Here is a 21,299-nt window from a genome sequence, read left to right as displayed (position 1 = left end):
TATACGTCACAGCAGTGTGTCTCGTGTGCTGCACGTCGTAAAGTTATGAATAAATATTTTCGAAAGCGCCCGCGCAAGTTTAATCTATCCTACCCCTGCCGCCGTACTCGCACACGATCCCCACTCACGTAATTTATGCGAATGTGGTCGTTTCGCGTACACTTATATATATATATATATATATATATATGTATATATGTATGTGTGTGTATATGTATGTGTGGGCGTGTGTGTGTAGGTATCGCGCAGCCGAGGGTGGCGCATGACCTTTGGCAGTATTATGTGCACTGAGTCTCGGGTGCGCAATAATGCTTTTAACGGGCTGGCGTCCAATGCGGATCGACCTTTGTTTCCGTTCCCTTTGAATTCTATGTAGACGTATAGCTACGCGCAGTTACGGAACCACCCCCTCCCTTCTCCCCCCCCCACCACAAGATAAGCAACCTCCCGGGGCTCGACGATAACACAAAACCTATTATATATACATACACACACACACACATAGATATATATATTGAGTTTAGGCAGCTTCTGGTGAATGGTGGGGGGAGGGTAATTGAATTGCGAGCCGTCCTGCACACTTATAATACATAGGCACGTACATAATATATTATGTTATACAGGGTAATTTCCTTTTATCGTGAATCAAGTATAATATATATCACTTATCTAGATAATATCTATATTATATTATAATATAGGTGTAATATTTTAATAGTTTACAAATATATAATATAAACCTACCGTATATTATTCAACTATTACAACTAAACTATTATATTTAGATTCATTTATTGGAGATCAAAATATCTATTTGTAAATAACATTGGATATAGTCATAAACTAATGGAATATATATGTGCAAATTCTAAGGTTATCAATTCGTAACAAAAATATTAGTATAATATATTATATAGTTAATTATATAGTTCTCGCGTGATTATACAGTGATTTGTGTGTTATAGAAAACCATGATGCTACCTATACCTTCATACCATAATTTATAATTTTTATCATACACTGACATATAATTCAATAACTTAGAATTTATAAAATGTAGGTACCTATTTATGGTGTTTTATATTTATATGTCATTGCAGTGTGTAAAAACAGATCTTGCTAAATGCGTAAATATTATAGAAACCTATTTAGTTTCAGTTCTAACCTAAAACCGTGGATTTTATATCGTTAGTCGAATCGACTGCTATGATATTATATTTACTTGAAATATTCTACTTCCGTTTAATTAACAATTCCACAACAACTTATGCCAACAAACTTATCATGGTATAATAGAATAATTCAGAAATCATCAATATTGACTACACTACCTACATATTTAATTACCTGTTACAACCCATTGCAATTAAATAATTGTAAGTGGCATGATATTGTATGACGTATTTATATCACTTGAGCTTTATCAGTTTTAATACGTCTATAACTGAGTATGTATGAGTTGTTATAAACAACTAATTTAATCTATTCCAGTTACACATTTTCCAATACTATTGTATAATATTATACACAACACAATATTATCAACAATTTATCTAATTGTTAGGGTCGAGAATTTTGATTTGAGTGGTAAGACCTATATATAGGTATTAGGTAGGTAGTATATAACTAACAAATATAGACAAATTTAAATGAATATAGATAAATTTAAGATTTAACATCGCAATTAAAGATTTATCTTATGGTTACATTGATTTGCTGGAGAATATGGCTTTAGTTGTTTAGAAAATAACTAAATCAAACTGTTTTACGTAAATGGTAACTTATTACAATAAAATCTCTAGCAGAAAATGATAAAATAAATAATTTGTATTTTATGTATAAACGATTTAGATAATTAAATCTTAATATACAATAAATATTTTTGATTTATAGATGATGGATACTATATATTATATACTTTTCGTGTAGTTTGATAATCAATAAGGTTATTATAGTAGAATATTAGTTATTACAGTGACTTTATAAAATTAAATGCAATTGCAATAAGATATATTATATGACGTATACTGTGTAGTGTATTGCACAAACAAATAATAATCATATAATATTGTTTGAATTGTTTGAAAAATGTAGTACCTAAATTTGTAATACAATATAATTTTAAAAAAGTGAATGAAATAATAACCCATCATTCATATTTAATTTTGATTTATAGAATCTAAAATTGACTACATTAGTGTCTATTGCATATTAATTTATATTGAAAAATAAAATTAAGTTAACTTAGGTCATAGGTACTAAGTGACAAGTGTATCTACTTTCCTTATTTCATAAACTTTTTGGTCAGTGAAGGTTTATTTTATCATTTTTCATTTCTTAATCCTTTACTTATTTGAATTGTCTATTTCACTTCAGATTTCACACTACAAAGTATTCAATATACAATAAAAAAAAAAATTAAATGTTTATCTTAGTTAATTTAAATTTCATAAAAATAATCTTAATCTTTATTATATTATATGTGCCTATTATAATTATGTGAATTTGATTTATGTGAAATTTTCATGTAATTTTAATCACACTATTATTATTTTAAATCCTACCTATATTTTAAATTTTTGACTTTTTTAGAATAGTTTAATACGAAATTATCTGTACTTTAGTGGATTAATAAATTTGAAAAAAAATTAACAAGTGTGCATATTTTTTTGTCTTTTATAGAATAAGCTATTATCTATAACTGCTATGAGCGTAAGTTATAAGTATGCATATAGGTAAGGATTTTATTATTAGTATAACTTTATTGCGTGTATACCATTTGTATCACTAAAACTAATCTACTAAAATATGGTAGTAAAATACGTACTGTTAGACAATAATTTAATCAACTTTTCAAATTGTATGCATTAGAAATTTCTAATTTAACTATAATATTTTGGTAATAATATAACTATACGTATGATTGTAAAATACCTACATGGCTACATTAGTATAAATTATTGGTTTCATATAGCCTTTGCTAAAATGTTTTAGACTTACAATAATGTAACTCTGCAAGAAAGTGCAGCCTAATATTTAAAAAAAATTATTATATGTAGTTTAATCACCATAAAAATTTAAAAGTATGATGTAATATATTACTACGTTTATATATGATGGCGTTAAAACACTTAAAACGGTTTGAAATTAAATCGGTTTTAAATTCTTAAACTATACATAGTGTGAGCGTTTTAACTTTTAAAACGGTTTACATTTTTTAAACCGTTTTAACGCCATCATATAAACGTAGTATATGATTATTAATTAATAATAGGCTATAAAATATATTATAATGAAAAAAATGTAGTATATGGATCAATATGTCTAGGATTATAGATAAGACTAATTAAAATATTTTAATATATGATTATTTATCGACAACGCTGTAATTTTGTTGTTGTCTGTTGTTATTCGAATAAAACGTAGAGGTCATCCTAGTTATATAAATATGTATACTAGGTAATGCGTTATATATTATAATATGACATAATAATATGTACTTACAGAGTGTGTTAAGCTAATACTGATTAAAATATATATTGATGTGATCAGTATACAGTATAGGTATGAAGAGTACCTTCCTGAGACGAAATTTTTTAACTTGCAAAATTGCAAAATTCTTAATTCTATTTATATAAATTATAAATATTGTATTATTTATTACAATATGTTATACATATTTGAAAATTTTTAAAAATAAATACAAACTAATTGCATGCAATACATCGATATGTCGAGTAAATCAATATTGTAATACAATCATACATTTAAACAATTTCCCCTGTCATTTATAATTGCAGTAATAATATGTTCTTCTTGTTCAATGGTGTATTATCTGCGAGATGAAGAATGCGCCCTTCCGTAAACTATGATTTCAGCTCTTCGTTTGACTTGAATCTGTTATTTTTAATCTACTCGATCATTGTATTAACACCAATATGAGATTTTCAAACGAAGGTTCTAGATTGCCTATATAATATGTTGCATGCATCAACACAATATTGAGTTCTCAGAATTTTCAATTTTCAACACTTATTTTAGTTCATTCATTAATTATATGAATCACTTTTATTTTTTTATTTTGACATTATATAATCATTATACCTACAGATCATAATTTTTATATTACCTCAATTTAATAAAACAGTTTTATACGTCAAGTTTTTGCCAAATATCCAATAAAGTCGTACCTATTTATAATTTATAATAATTATGTTATACCACATTTGAAAATTTTTTTAAAAAAATTTCGGCATGATGATAGTGATAACGGTTGATGATCGTAACTAAACAGAAATGTTAATTTACCGAAAACGCTCGTTTCACTAATTTTATAGGTCTAAATGTGTGCAGTATAATTGCGGCATGGCGAACGGGAAAATTGTGTTATATTATACTAAGTGTATAATATAGTGTTTGAACTGAATGAAGTGTAAAACATTGATTTTTTTTTTTAATACAAATATTAATGTTGGTTACTTGTCGATAATGAATTATATATGGACAAAGAATTCTAGATTGAGTCATTAATAATAATGCAATGAGTTCCGTGGTTGACATATTACTACAGCGGTACATTTGTAGATTACACATACCTCTCGGCACATTTAAGATAGATTATCTTATCGTGAAATAGTATTCAAGCTTGTGGCTGATAATAATATACAGTTACAGAAAAATTAATTATCGGAAATACAAACTGTTGGGAAATCGTATAGTCGGAAAAATAATATCTGGTAAACATATCATATAATAATACAACTTCAATTCATTTCAGTTATTGATATTATAACCCAATATGTAGATACTATATTAACATTGAATTTGACATATTTTGTTACTCAATATACACTTTATACAAACTATTTTACAATAATATTTAGATATTGATTTTATTAAAACATTCGCCAGGATTTAGATATTTAAAAAATATCACGGATCGAATGTACCTATGTAGAATCATTAAGAAGTATGTGGGGTATAATAATATTTTCTACAGGAATATTATTTGTCGAGAAAAATAAAACTAAACTATTTTGTTTCTTATCGTCGAGGAAAATTTCTTTATTAAAATCATTTTCGTGAATAATGATGTGCATTATAAATCAAAATAATAAAATGCACTTAGATTAGTTCTAAACTTTTATCTATACCACGGCAGAAAAATAATCCGTACCGGAAATAGTTTGACGCACATTCAGAAGACTTGACGTGTTGCGTAGAACCGCTATCGTTCACACACACACACGACACGCTTATAATATATACCTTGGTAACTATACTATTATCGTATACAATATAAATATTTTTGTACATTTTCCGTGTCCTCGATAAATATTGCTCAAATCGTTTTACCCGCAGCATATTACATCATAATATATGCATTTTCGTATCATAAATGTGCACGGAGGGCATACTTTATATACGCTCGCGGTAAATATAATTTAATCTTATACACGTGTATGCACTTCTGCGGAGACCGGCTCTCTAGCCTGAAGCGGACGGCGGCGGCGATGAGCAGACGAAAAACCGAACTACCCGCGGCGCCGACAAGAGGAAGGGGGTTAGTTGCGTAAATCGACGGTTTTTTTTTTGTATTTTTCTTTTTTTTAATGGACTTTGGTCCAACCAGCGAATCGCTACTCGGCGGCGGAGAGGGGTCGCGCGCGCACGTTGTCGTATATACTGCACACATACATACATATATATTATAACATTATGCTTACACATCGCGTCTATGTATAGCGGCGGCAGACATTAAAACCCCGCGCACCGCCGCCGCAGCAGCCGTCGCTCTTTACGGATTTTACAGCCGTCTCTCCTATGACACGACGGTGTGTGCGAGTGTGCATTTGTGACCCCCGGGCGGTGGTGGGAAAGAGGAATAACGAAAAAACGAGACGAGATGCGAGACGAAATGGGAAAAAAAATAAAAGAAAAAAGGGGGTTGCCGCCGCCGCCTCCGAGAGGGGGTCGTAAAAAGGCCCCCTCGACGTTTTTGAAATTTTACGACACCCGCTCGCGCGCACGCACGCACGCACGCATTCACTTGAGCGCGCGCGCGCGCGACGCCTTTACGCTACCGACATAATGATATTATACATTATGTTATGTATATACCGCACAGCACACGCTACACGACCGCGTTGTATCGTTCGCACCGAGTCACCACTGACACGAGCCCGCGCGCGCAAACGCAGACGGCGGCGGTGTCTCATATATATATATATATATATACCGCACAACCCCCTTTGGGTTTTTTCGTCCCCTCCCTCCGCATTGCCACTTACCCGCCGCCGACGCCGCCCTACAGGGGACGGTGCGACGACGACGACGGGTTCCACGGCGAGAGCGTTTTTCCGCCATCGCCACCGTCGCTCACTACTCGGTTTGGCAACCTGGACGCGCGTGGACGCCAACCCCGGCGCCGCTGCTGCACACGTCGACCGTCGCGGCCTCCGTACGCACCTTTCGCACACAGCGGCTATTTACTTCCGGTGGTGAACGCACAGCATCCCCGTGACGGACACAACAATGTGCTAGACGAGAGCCCGTGATTGGTAAGTACCTATACTTAAAAACCATCGTATTACTTTTGGGATTCTCACGTTGTATAATATGATATTATAATGTTATGTTTCGTGTATGTACATATAATATATTATTATTATTATTTTGTGCACAATGTCTTTGCGGCGTTGCACACGTACCTATTATACTTAATATACGCGCGCGTCGTATACGCGGTGTCAAAATGGTTTATTTAAAACCAGCGTATATATAGGTACGACCAGACGACTACGAGTAGTAGTAGTAGTAGGAGTAAAGTATAGCGTAGTAGGAGGAGGAATCTTATGGTAGGAGAAGTTATCTCGCGGCTTATGTATATGTATATTTCGAGATAAGAGAGTTTTTTTTTAAACTTATAATTATATACGACCCCCTCTCACTGTCGCCAATCGTGCTGCAGAGCAGGTCTTCTGCGAGGCTTCCACCGCACGCGTGACCATCATATATTATACTATAAATATATAGTGTGCAATTTTCTCATGTGGTTTTCTAGGTCGACGACGTACCTCTATGTATAGGTGGTCTTCTATATAAATCATAATAATTCATTATTTTCTACATAAGGCGCATGTCACGTATACCTAACCATCACGACGCGTGTACCTGGTATACCTTTGAAACCGGTCGTCCATCGTTCACGTTAATCATCTTCGTATTACGCGTACAATAGTATAATATATTCCATACACTTTTTTGTGTTGTACATATATTAACATATTTTCAGACGTCACACTCTTGCATATATCAAGAGAATTATGTTTAATTAGACGTCATTTTAAAACGTGAACCTTAAGACATAGGTACGATTTGTACGAGTATACAATAACAAGTTTTAGATAGGCGTATACAGTAAATACTCGTATGTGCATAATTAATGGTTGTATGTATAAAAACCGAGTATATTTGTTGATTAAATAAACTAAAAAGTTAACATTAATTTTATGATTGCTATATTTTGGTAGTTTTATAACATTTAGGTAACGACGTCCATGATAGTTAATGACACAGTATTATATATACCTATAATATATATAAAATTACAATCATACCTGTTTAATATTATTTTGCCAACTGAGAACACCAGATATAAAATTGTATAATTACATTATATATCTACCTAAGATGAAACTATGTATCAGCTTATACGGCATATAGTGCTATTGCAAAAACAAATAAAACGATACCATACATTTGAGGTATCACCACCCTTATTTCGTACGCTAATGATACGCACATGGACGACGAAATAGTAATAGTTTTCCAAAACTAACACTAGTAACTCTTTAAGAATGCAGTAGTACCCATGTATTTGTCGTTGTTATTTTTCTTAAGAATTTCGAAAGTCTTAGATCATAACTTACATGCTCGGAAATCAGCGTAGTCACCATAACACGTCGTATACGCAGTGTATATAAGCATAATATTGTGTTCACAGAAACGGATAAACCGGACACGAAGTTTAACCTCACCTCTTGTGTGTATAATATCATACTAGTCGCGCAATCATATGTATAGGCACCTATACAAAACCTTGAAATGCATTTACATTTTACGAATACATTTGTATTGCATACTACATTAATTATATATTTTAGTCCACCGCCACTAATATCAACATCTATTCAGTTCATCGTGATCACAGATACGACCGATATCTATTCGAATTATTCATTTTTGATTGTTGCATCTCACAATATACGTTTGTAATACATTTTTATTTGAACGTTAAGGCTGATTTGATAGTTTTTATATAATTTAATTTTTGTTTCAATGTATTTTTCTTAATTTAAATTTATTTATAACCGTATTTTTGTGTTTGAATGATTTTCAGCTGACTGTGTAAAGTTATAGCACATAATTCGATTTGTTATTATTTTCATAATAGTTAACAATTTTATCATCGATACTTGGTGGAATTTAAAGAAAATAATCAACTGTGCAGGTCAGTTATATAATTACGGTAATTGAACGTACTTATAAATATAACTTATGTATATATATATATATATATACAATTAAAGTCGTTGTACTTGTACGCGTTTAGTAAATTTTATCAGCGCTAGTCACTGCAGGTATAAAATAAAGATTTAAAAAAACTGTTTATATTTCATGATAAAAACTAACAATTGATAATGTTATACAACTACCTATACTTTTTAAAATCATTTGAATTGAAATGTCTGATATAACTACGTGTCTACGTATATACGTATATAGCTTTGTTAAGTTTAAATTATGTATATACCTGTAGTTTTTCTTTTCCACTAAATTATTTAAAACTTTGGATTTTTTTTTTTAAATCAAAATTGTATTTTATAAATTTACTTATTATAACATATAATTATATAGTAGGCACATTATAGCTATCAATAATATATGATAATGTATTGTATTTTACAGCTGTTGACTTATAAATTTAGTTATGTATATTATAATACTTAATATACTTTTTATGAGTTTTTTGTTTTTATATACGTGTCTACTGTCTATACTAGAATGATGTATTCGATTTAAAATTATAGTTATGAACATTTTAAATTATTAATTTTCAAAATCATAAAGTTTTAACAGTTTCATAATTTTAATAGAATCCGTCCCGTTGTATATAATTTAACGATATCAAACATGGTTAGGAAAAAAATAGTTTTTTTCGTGTATAGGGGTAGGTTAGATATGTTAGGTTAGGTTTATTATACTTTTAAAATATCCCGAAACTAGGTCAAGGCAATGGAAAATAATTTACTATATGTTATAAAAAAAATAATATTATAAACCATGGGGTTCGTGGATCTATGGAATATTTTGTATGTATATGCATAATATACATATATATTATATATATATTCGAGTACACTCCATTTCAAAGAAACAAAAAAAACAATACATTATGTTTACAATAATACGTGACCCGAAAGGCTAACATTATGCGGTTCTTATATAAATACCGTGAAGAATGACCCAAAACACGATGCAAAAAAAATATGAAGAAGATTCCCTCTCGACTTTATTTATGAAAATATGTTTTGTTAGATTTTGTTGTGCTAGTATTTGACCCAGTTTTATACGCCATCAACTATTTTTAAAGTATATATTTAGGTAACAATATATTTTATAAAATTACAGATATAGTCATATAGTATAATATATGAATTAATAGAATTTATAAAATATTTATGTACACCGAATAATATAAAACGTATTCAAACAAGATTATTTTGACAAATATTAAAATAATTTATTTCTTATTGTATCAATATTATTTCGTGTTTTATAATGAAAAATACTATATATGTTCATTGAATATTTATATGTATCCAACTAAAAAATGTTTTGAATTACATTGAAAAATTTGTTTGATAGATATATATTTAATTATGTTAAATTTGCAAATTGTTTTCGATACTTTTTAATATGGTCCATCTTAAATCGTTGTACATTTTGCTACAATGTTACCTGTTGTTAATTGTAATTTTCTTATAAATGTTACTTTTTTGTAACATTGATATAATTATATTATCCTGTATTAAAAAATTGCTGTATCGAGTATAATATAAAGAAAATATGAAGGTTAATATACTTGAATAATCAAAATCGCATTCATATGTATTTCACAAACGTTCGTAAGTATATAGTCGTAGGCACGTAGAGGTAATATTATATAGGTATTATAATAATATGTGGCTAGGTGAGGCGCGTCGTATGCACATTCTGCGGTAACTCACTGATCGTACGTACCAACTGCAGTTGTTAGCTCCCGGATGGGTGACCACCCTACCTTACCACCACTGTACTTGTATACAATTTCTGTTTTGATGTCTTAAAATATATTAGACACTGTAGTGGTATCGTTACAACAAATAGACAAATGCCTTCTTACAAATATCTTAGCGTACAAAGTATACATATTATTATAGCAATAGAAAGTTGTACTTATACACTAAATTTAAAAAAGATGTCTCATAATATTGATTCGCAACGAAGAACTTAAAGAATGAATTATATTTTTATTTTAAATTAGACCCAACAATGCCTTTTGAATGGGTTTATTGAAATTATAAATCTTAAGAGTGTATTCTTAAAAATTCTATCAAAATTAAATTTCTCAAACATAATATCACTGCAGAAGTGGTAATTTAATAGCGGATTCTGTTGGTGATATATGTAAATATTTATTATTTATTTATTATATATTTTATTATATATATAGTATTTAGATATTGTTATCATATTTGTAATCGCTTTTAACGACTCGGATTAGAACATCAGAACAAAAAATAAAATAATGGTTTAATTCATTATTTCGGTATCTGAAAATAACGTAATTATCCGCTATATTTAATGTGCGTGTTTGTTAAGTTATCACATTGTGTGTTTTTCATCAAATTCCTACACCACCTACAACAACTTTCCCAGTCTCAAACTCTCTATCCTATTAAATTAAGACGATAAACGTTTAAGTTTTTGTTCGACGTCTACTGACTATGAATACAATATAGTACAAACAATAATAATTTGAAATATTAAACGTCGGCGCTATCGTATCACACATTCACAGACGTTTATATTATATAGCACTATGTATCGTATACAGCGATATATGTTGTTTGTTAGCAAGCATTTGTTGTACAAACATTTGTTGTACATGCGTTTGCAAGAGTGGTATTAAGTGGTATAATAAATTGTAAAAATATTTGGACTGATCGAGAGCCTTCCCGCTACCGCTGACGCAGAGATCTGTGCCAGACTTCGTCCGGCTTTTAGCATATGCCTGTATATAATACACAAGTATCATAATATAATGAATATACCATAGCTATATTTAAACCCAATACGCGCATATATCTATAGCATACCAAATTTTCATATATACAAATCTAGAAATCATAATATTAAATAATTTAATAGGTATATAATTATAGGCTATACTAATTATAGCCGCTATAGGAATAAGTATTTACAAATGCATATATATACATAAAATAAAGGCTTCAACTGTTAAAGTCATTACCAACAAGTATTACAAAAACATGTTATATTATATTTTTTTAGATTCAATCATTCTCATTGGAATCCTATCTTAATATAAAATTCTAACCAAAATAAAATTAACTTCTTCACTCTCCTCTAACATGGTTAATGGAGCATCAACTATCAGACAAAAAAATCATACTATTTGACATTTGGATGATTGGTAAATATTCAATTTATTCCTAATATTCATATGTAAACAATATAAGAGGAAGGAATACTAACCTAGGTATACTCTGATAGTCTGATAGGATACGTATACCTGTATTATAGGTATAATATGCGCTGTGGTTTTTTTAGATGAAAACAATGTCAGATTTTTCGTCTTAATTTCAATTAACCAAGACGCAGACACGGTTAATAAATGCGTTAAATTATGTATATTATTCATCGTTTTTATGAGTTTTACGTGAATATGCACACTGCGGCGACATATTAAATTTTTTTTGAAATTGTTTATATTATATTTAATACATTATGCTTGCGTATTATATGTATATTTATAAATACCTCACAATATGCTCAAGATAGAAGTTTCGTCGAGACTAGTTTTTATTTTCACGTTTAAATCAGTGGAAAAAATTGCTGTCCATTTGCGCCCATTGTCCTGCCGCATTATTATGTAATGCGAAAAACACAATGAACTATAAATAACAATTATATGGAAATTGTTCAAAGTAAATCTCGCGCATGTCATAGTGAGTACCTATATAGTTTTATATCAAATATTTCCACCTTGCCACTTTGCGGTAAGCGTTTCCAATAAATACTTTTGTTTTAGATATTACAATATTAATACTCAATTTAACATCGATGATTTTTTAAAATTCAACCAAGATAATTAGTTGTGAGAGAATGATTATTACTTAAGTATTTAATTATTTTTTTCCAAAAACTATCCTGTTTCCCTGTTACAACCGACAGACCATATGTGTATTTCGATATTCTTTTTTTGTGTGGGCCTTAAAAAGTTCACATCAAATTGCACTGTTTGTATATAGTATCTAAAATAACGCATTAATCATGAAAGTTTTTTTTGCTATATTTATATTATATGGATATTTTCAGAAATGTACGTTTATTATTAACTCATTTTTTATGAGATTATTATGTAGAAACTAAAAATTGTAACGAAGTTCTACTAGTATAAATTCTTGAATGAAGCTTTAACTTATAAACACGTGAAACGTGAATAAAATATTCAGCATATTACACGTCGGATTTGTATATTTTTTTAGCGATTTAATGGGATTTTAGTCTATTAATAAATCAAAATATGTAACAAATTAAACAGTGTGTTGAATTCATACAACACAGAACTCTAAAGTTGTCTTCTCCAACAAGTTATTCGTATCTTTTTTCCTAGTAAATATAAATTAATGTTTATAAATAATTATTCAACAATCGTTTTTTTTAAATAAAAAATAAACAATCATTGATTTTATGTTGTGATGTTTTTATGAATGTGATAAATGAACATGACGTACTTCTGAATGCTGATACAGTCGTGATATCTATATTACAACTTTAGAATATGTAATGTAGTAAACCTTATGCAAATAAGCATTTTTTTACAGCTATATACAAAAGTTGTGAGTATTTCATTTATAGGTTTATAATTTCAATACATATATTTATTATTATTATTATTATTTAAAAGGCATATTTACAATCTATACAATTTGCACAATAAGTAAATTTGATAACATAGGTAATAATGATATTATAATGACTTTATGTATTGAGAGGGGAAAACCGTTAATCAACAGTTCCTCCTATTTAATTTTGTGCGTTCATATAATAGAGACGGCTTTTTTTTTTCTCATGAAAGAAGGTCTCTTTGCCTTTTTATTTTTTACCTCCTCAGAGGGTTGTTGAGGATTGTTATAGAGGACATGAGGGAAATTAGAGAGTTTTGGTTTTAGTGCAGTTTGGAGTGGAACTTTTTGTATTGTCGAATTGTTATTTCTTTGACTATTGAGATTTGTAGATTCTTATGTAATATACCATGGGGCTCCAGTTATTTGTCTGTGACATATATACTGGAAAGCTTGTATGGGTCTTATATTGCAACCTGGGGATCGCGAAATCTTACTAGGGGGGTCGCCAATAATTTTTACCAAATAAAAAAGTAAATTTATATTATACACTTACATAATGTTGATAGGAAAAGAGATCGTATTATCAAAAGAAATAATTTTGGGGAGCCGTGGATCAAAAAAGGTTGCACACCACTGTTATATTGGATGGTTTTGCTTGAACCCAGATTTGAATACCATATGACCAAAGGGGGATAATAATCGTCTTGTATATTAATATTTTGCTTTTTAAATTCATTGAAGAAGACAATAATGGACGTAGGAGATGTATACGCGTGTTTGATTGTTTCCTTTTCTGTTTTGTGTGTTGGGCCCAGGTAATTATTTTATTTAAAAGAACTCCTAAGTATTTGGTTACATTTTGAATAGTTATTGGCAATTATTGAACGAAAGTTGTGGACATTCGTTTTTATTCAGAGAAAAATTTATTTGAACTGATTTGTTTTCGTTTATTTTAATTTTCCACTTTTGAGTCCAATTGGAGATTAGATTTAAATGGTATTATATATCGTGGGTGGCAATTTTTGGGTCTTTGATGCTAGCATAGCGGTATCGTCTGCATGACGTGTCGCTAGAGTTGTATGGTTTGTTTTGGGCAGTCTTGTAAAGTACTTGAGTAAAAGTATTTGGGTAAAAGTATTCAAATACTTTTTAAGTACTCAAATACGTATTCTAAATTGAAAATAGTACTTGGACACGGTATTTGAATACATTTTTTAAAGTATCTGTATTTAAAATCAAATACTATTTTTAAATACTTTTTTGTTTTATCACAGAGTATATGAAAATATAAAATATAATATTTTCATATAATCTGTGGTTTTATTTTTTGTACAGCCGTACAGGGACGCCAAATTTAAATAAAATAATACAAATTGTACAACATTTTTATTTATAGATCGTTCATCACCGTTGTGTTTTGTTATATTGTAATATTTATAGAGGCATAAACTATATTAGTATGTAAACATCTATTTAATTGGATGTATACAGTCCGTTGATTTCCTAATAAAATAGGAAATACCTTTAGTCGAATTATGTTCATATAAAAATAAAACAACGGATAATGATTGGTAATATTCAGGGTGATTCATGAGGCGTAAAACACTCATTATTTATAAAAACTATTTACTTTTTCAAATTTTTTTCTTTCAAAATTTTAGATCTATGCTGTTCTAAAACTATATAAATTTTTAATATTTATTAGCTAAACCAGTATCAACTTTTGATTTTTAAATGACAACCTATATTAAAAATATCAAAAATTAGGCTATTTTTTTAATGAATTTTCACGTTTTAATTTTCAATTTTCGTTAATCCGTTGACGAGATATAGTTTCCCAAAGTTGGATGGTTTTGAGTTGGTGTTTGTGTATAAATGTCTTATACCATGTCAGTACCGCAGCCGCAGCAATTGGGATTTTTGTGCTCTAGCGTAAAATATAATACACTTTTCAAATAAATTCAGTAAGTACGATAGTTAAGCCTAAGTTGTGCCCCAAAATAGGTAAACATTGGCCTCCATACATGCCACAGTCTAGATTATATCTTCATCATAAAATAATTGTGCACATCTACCATACAAATCAAAGTGGTTATTATTTATGCCACTAACTCATAAAGGGTTAAATAACAATAACTAATTTGCCACATTTATAAAATTAGTACTGAATGTTTAGTGTATAATATATAAAAGGTATTGTTGTCCAAGCTATATAGGTAGTATATGGTACTTACAACATCCACCAAGGACCAAAAGTACTGCATTCTTATTCTAATTAATTTAAGTAAAACTAGATAGTTCTGAAATAAAAAAATAATTCAGTTTACTAATATTAAGCTTATTTATAAGGTTAAGGTAAAAAACGTTAAAACAAAAGTATTTGAAAGTATCTTTAACTACTTTTTAAAAGTATCTTTTACAAGACTGGTTTTGGGGATATCTGATGTGTAGATATTGTTGAGTATAGGTGATACTGTGATAGGTCACTTCTTTGGAGTACTCCCGCTTTGATTTTATGGTAGACAGAGTAAGAATTTTTATATTTAAGAGTGAGATATCAGTCTTCGAGATAAGATTTTAGAAAGAGAAAATACGGAGCAGGTAGAAACGATTTTAATTTGAACAATAATCCGTCGTGCCAAACGCGATCAAATGCTTGCGCGATATCAAACTTATATTCTAAGTTAGAATTTCTATCATAATTTATTATGCATTTATATGAGTATACTTTTATGAATAATATAATATAGTGAAATATCATTCAGTTTGCATCGACGTTATAAAAACATCATTAGACATAATAAGGATCGTTATAACTTTGTTCTTATTTCTTATTTATATCTACGTACAAAAAATATTTATTATACTCGTATGATAATCCGCATGCGATATAGTACGCATAATAAATAATTTAATTAATATAAGACACTAGCATTAATTATATTCTGTATTATACGTATAATGTACAGAGCTGCAGGAGACAACTTATAAATCAATATAATAATAGCCTGCGATAACGCGTGTCATGAAAAAGTCAAAATAATCACTTTCAATTTTAATATGCAACATAATATTATTTAATAATATAAAATTTCGATACCATAATATTGTATAGTAATATTATAATATTATCATATTAACAGCTCAATAAAATTTTATCAGATGCGCGTCTTTTAATAGTATTATGTCCAGCTGAGATTAAACAGAATACACCGTCGATCGATCACGTTATCGGTTCGAATACTATATCATTATGCAGTATGCATGTAATTATAATTATATGATAAGCCATTTCGTACACCCACTGCAATGAGTCCTCATTAAATTTCTATTATCAAGAGACATTAGTACGATTTTAGTTTCATGTGATAATATATTTATTATCTTATAGTCTGTTCTATGAAATGGTTGTTGACTGCAGCAAGTACTATATTTCTAGCAGGCAACAAGATGCTTGTGACCTCATCACGGTCATATAATAATAATAATTATATTGTATACTGTGTGACGTTTCTGAAATACTTTGTTACGTTACTGTGGTAATGAAATAATAATTGGTCTTAGAGTAATGACATATATTATATTATGATATATTATATCCTATATATTTTGTTTCTATTCAAAACCATATATGTAATATATTATAACAAAAAACATCTATATCGTGCTTGACGATGTACAGATTCGAATGTTAACTATACCTATAGGATATTTAAGGTACAATTGCATCATTTTGTAAATAATTATGAATCACTTATTTATATACTATTCATTATAATATACATTATCTATTTTTATAAACAATATAGTAATATGTATATTGTATTTATATAAGTATTGTTACAGCAGTTAACTGAAAATATTATGTAATATACCTATAACTATATATGTTAGTGTGACTTGAGTCACTATTACAATATATAGGTACAGTTTAGACAACGCAATAACAATATACAGTTTTTTCATCAAACTCGAGGTACGCTTTTATTAATAGGTATACGTTTATATTATACCTTACGTTCATCTACTATTTTTTTTTATAATAACGTTTATTCAAATTGTTTTGCATTGTGTATATACCCTACAGGTTGCAAAGAGTATTGTGGCGGCTGTATTGCATCGCTGTTGTGCAAGTATATGTACATCATGTTCCATATACCTACACACAATATACATATAAAATATAAAACAGTGGCCGGGGTGGTATAAAATGGGAAGAAACACAACAACGGATCGTAGGTATACACGTGTATTGTTCAAACATTTAACTGCGGAGTCCAATAGAAAATAATTATTTGTTCGCGACTGATGCACATATTAGGTATAAATCGTGTATCACACGCATAATATATAGAGTGATACTCATAATATAATTAATTTAATAATTATATTATAATATAATGTTTGTGTATGTACAATATGGACGCATGTATAGGTATATAGTATGAGGTGAATATCTCGCAGCTCGTTATATATATACGCGTACATGCACGTGATCCGAAGAATGTTAACAATCCGGTTTATGTAGCGACCATTGATCCCAATGATCCCATTGGTCCGAGGGGGGGACGAATTTTGAGGTGGATTACGTTGTAGGTATATTATAATATTGTATAGGTTTATACCACACATCACCACTGAACTGCATTACGCCTAAAAATATACTCATTATTAGTGAAACTTTCTTGCTACGAAATCTCGATGGACAGTATAAAAAATTCTTCTTATATATATATATTTTATACTTTATATTTATATATATATTTTCTCTCTCTCTATATATATATATATATAGAGAGAGAGAAATTTGCCAAATAGAACTATAAATATATTTAGTAATAAAACTAAGTTTTAAAATGGTTCTTAAAAATATTTCATTAGATATGGGAGTTTCATGACAGTGTGTTTAAGAGAGGTATAGAATAAGCAGGTAACCTTTACAGGTAAAGTTTTAGATAGGTATATTTATGAAAATCATTGTTCATTATAATATTATAGATATCACTAAGATTTTCAGTAGGTATATACAACAACTCATAGGTTATTGTGCCGCATAGTGCATTGAAAGGAATATAAAATAATATTAAGGTGCCCCTGGACATTTTACTTATACTACTTGTAACGCCTATAGGAGCTTTTATAATGTACGCGTTGCGTGTATATATTTATTAAAATGCACTATACGTATATATTGTATACCTATTATAGGTACCTATACGTTATTGCACAACGAGTAAAAAATTACTAATTATACTGCAAGTATAGGTAGGTAGGAACCTAATTATATTCTAAAACGCGAGCTCTAACGTTATAACTATATATGTATATTTATGTTATACGTTGTACTTAATATTATCAATTTAAGTACCAAAATATAATACTGTATACACCGGAATAATTTTTATCGACATCGTGACGCCCAAATTACTAGTTAAACCACTAAATAACTAGTTTTATGAGCGTACAAAAAAATTGAAAAATAGTTCTAAAAACTTAAAATATGCAAAATACGCAAAAAAAAAAAATAGCATTATAAAATTTCATATTTAGAGTCCATGATGTATAATATAAAGTTATAACTTATAACTTACTATATGCTATTTTTATCTGTATCCAATAGCAATAATTAGCAACTACTATATAATCTGAGCTGTGCAGCAGGTTATAACAATTTAATTATAATAAATACAGATAAGTAAATGAAATATTTTTTACTACATACTTAGATATTTCATGTTTATAATATAAACACTCCGAAATTCAAATATTAATCAGCCTGTACAAAGCCACATCTTTGATAAACTATTATGACACTTAGAATTATATAATCTAGTCGATACACTTTCAGTAAATACCTATATTAGTTTTATACTATGTTGTACTGTGACATCTCGTGAAACTATAGATTTAGTAATCATAACGCACACCCTCTGTAATCTGTTGCATTGGTGATGGTTTTAATAAAACGATAATAACTGCAGCGTTATAATAACAAAAATGTCGTGTTTACGAATATTCCTATAATGTTTCGTAGATATATGTATATACTATTTTTCGATCCACGAATAGCGAAATTGGATTCATTTATTTCTCTGTTTCAATCACTGAAATAGTCATCATTATCGAAGAAACAATTAATAATAAAACGAGTTGTCAAATTTTAAGCTCAATTTTGAAACGGATATTATTAATAAAAATTACTTAATCTGCATATTTATTTTATTATTGTTGTGCACAAATAATACTGATGTAGTACTGCGTGTTAGATATAGGTACTTACGCCAATAATTATTATACGAGCTAGCGTCTGTATAATGTATGATGTCCATATTGCCCTATATATAGCTTGACACTTTTTCACATTTGTCAATATACAAACAATTTACAATTTTAAAATACTCATAGATTTAAAATTAAAACATAATAAAAAGCCTACGAGAAGCTCTTGATAATAATGTTACCAATAATTTTTATAAGAGGTCAATCACTCTAAATTTTAAACACACGGAGCTATACGTGATCTGTTGAGCGTACATTTTGCTATGTTACGCACTTATAAGACGAAGACCACACATGCGGGTATAACGTCTTCTTAAGTTACATTTTATTGCAACAAAAACGATAACATAGGTAAAACTTGGTTGACCATCGTCCATCATATTGCATTAAATATATTATGTTCCATAGTAAACTGATAATATTATATTTGCTTTGACACTGCTACTGCAGATTTATAATATTATTGCATAATATTCTACGGAAATGTTGGCAAGACTACGAAATACCTAACATCGCCTATCCTTTCCATAGTCACTGTCAACAATGACTAAGAAATTATTACGATATTTTTAAATTATCATCTTTTCCGGGAACATACCGTGTATGGCGTATGTCTGCGAACACTGAGTACACTTTTTATAATAACCCGGTTACCTACAGTTATACAGCAGTACCTATATACTATATTATGTATACACTATATAGGGTACCTACCCTATACACATTTTAGAATTCTGCGTGCAGGTAGTGAATGGTCTAATAGTCTATATATTTTAGTTCTATCGTTTCATATCGTGCAAACAGAATTAAAAATATATTAGGGTAGTGATGAGTAATATGGGTAGGAACTAATAATTATATAGGAACTAATTGGTATTTACACCAAACGAAAATGAATTCGATATTCGACCACGTATAAGTTTAATAATTCTGTACGAATTTTTTCGAGTATAGAGTTTTTAGAAAATATATATAGAAGTTGTGCGTCTTCACAGATAGTGTGGTGGAAGGAGGGTCCCGCGCGAGTTGACAAAACTGTTAGGCGGCAGCAGGTCCACTATTATTTTATTATTATTATAGCGGCGGCCGGTCGGTTGCGCGCGCATACGAAGTTCGTCGTCACTACAGTCAGCCATGGAAAAATGGGCGCGGCCATCTGTTGCGGTAGCGACGCTGCGGCGGCGCCTGTCACAGCACGTTTTCCCCCTGTCATACCTGTGACGATCGTGATGCGTACGCTAAGAATAAATAATAATATTAATAATTTAATCATAATATTAGTTGGATATACCTAACAAAATTATACTAATTTTACCGCAGACAGTGTATATAGGGATTTTATTTTCCATCGTATATATAATAAACTATTATCAGCTTTTTATTTTCACCTTATAATTAAAAGTTTTAATTCTTATCCCACTTTTAACCAACTTGCTTATTAAGTTGTAATTGTTGTTTAATCGTACGATTATTTATAATTTATAATCACTTTACCACTGGGACAGTACAGCGGGCCCAGCGGGGACTTATTGAGCCCGTTTTATTAATTAATTGTTTATTTGATTAATAATAATGATAATTATGATTATTATACTTGACATTATTGTATTAGGTGTTCATTTATGTTTCTTATTCTGTTGTGTTTATATTTATGTGATAGGTCATCGCAAGAAGAGTGACAATACACAGTGTGAAGGTGCTCGGATGATTGTCGAATTGTCTCCTTCAAATCATTATACAAAATAGGCATATTGTATAATATTTGACGATAACGTAATTTAAATCACATCCGGGCTTACACTTGTGCGGTGTTTTTCTACG

At 29.6% G+C, this 21,299-nt stretch overlaps 1 long non-coding RNA gene across 1 annotated transcript in view; it reads left to right on the top strand.

Moving 5' to 3' along the window:
- Positions 1 to 6,177: 6,177 nt before the first annotated feature.
- LOC149058820 (uncharacterized) overlaps positions 6,178 to 21,299 on the top strand; it is a 46,050-nt gene continuing 30,928 nt past the window's right edge. Inside the window, exon 1 of the long non-coding RNA XR_016190118.1 lies at positions 6,178 to 6,560. This is a non-coding gene — a long non-coding RNA (uncharacterized LOC149058820). The remainder of the gene's footprint in view (positions 6,561 to 21,299) is intronic.

Source organism: Diuraphis noxia, unplaced genomic scaffold (assembly GCF_037042655.1).
Source record: "Diuraphis noxia isolate RWA-SAM2 unplaced genomic scaffold, SU_Dnox_SAM2 contig0002, whole genome shotgun sequence".
Lineage (NCBI taxonomy): Eukaryota > Metazoa > Arthropoda > Insecta > Hemiptera > Aphididae > Diuraphis > Diuraphis noxia.
Note: the sequence above shows the minus strand (reverse complement) of the source record. Positions and strands in the feature narration are given on the sequence as shown.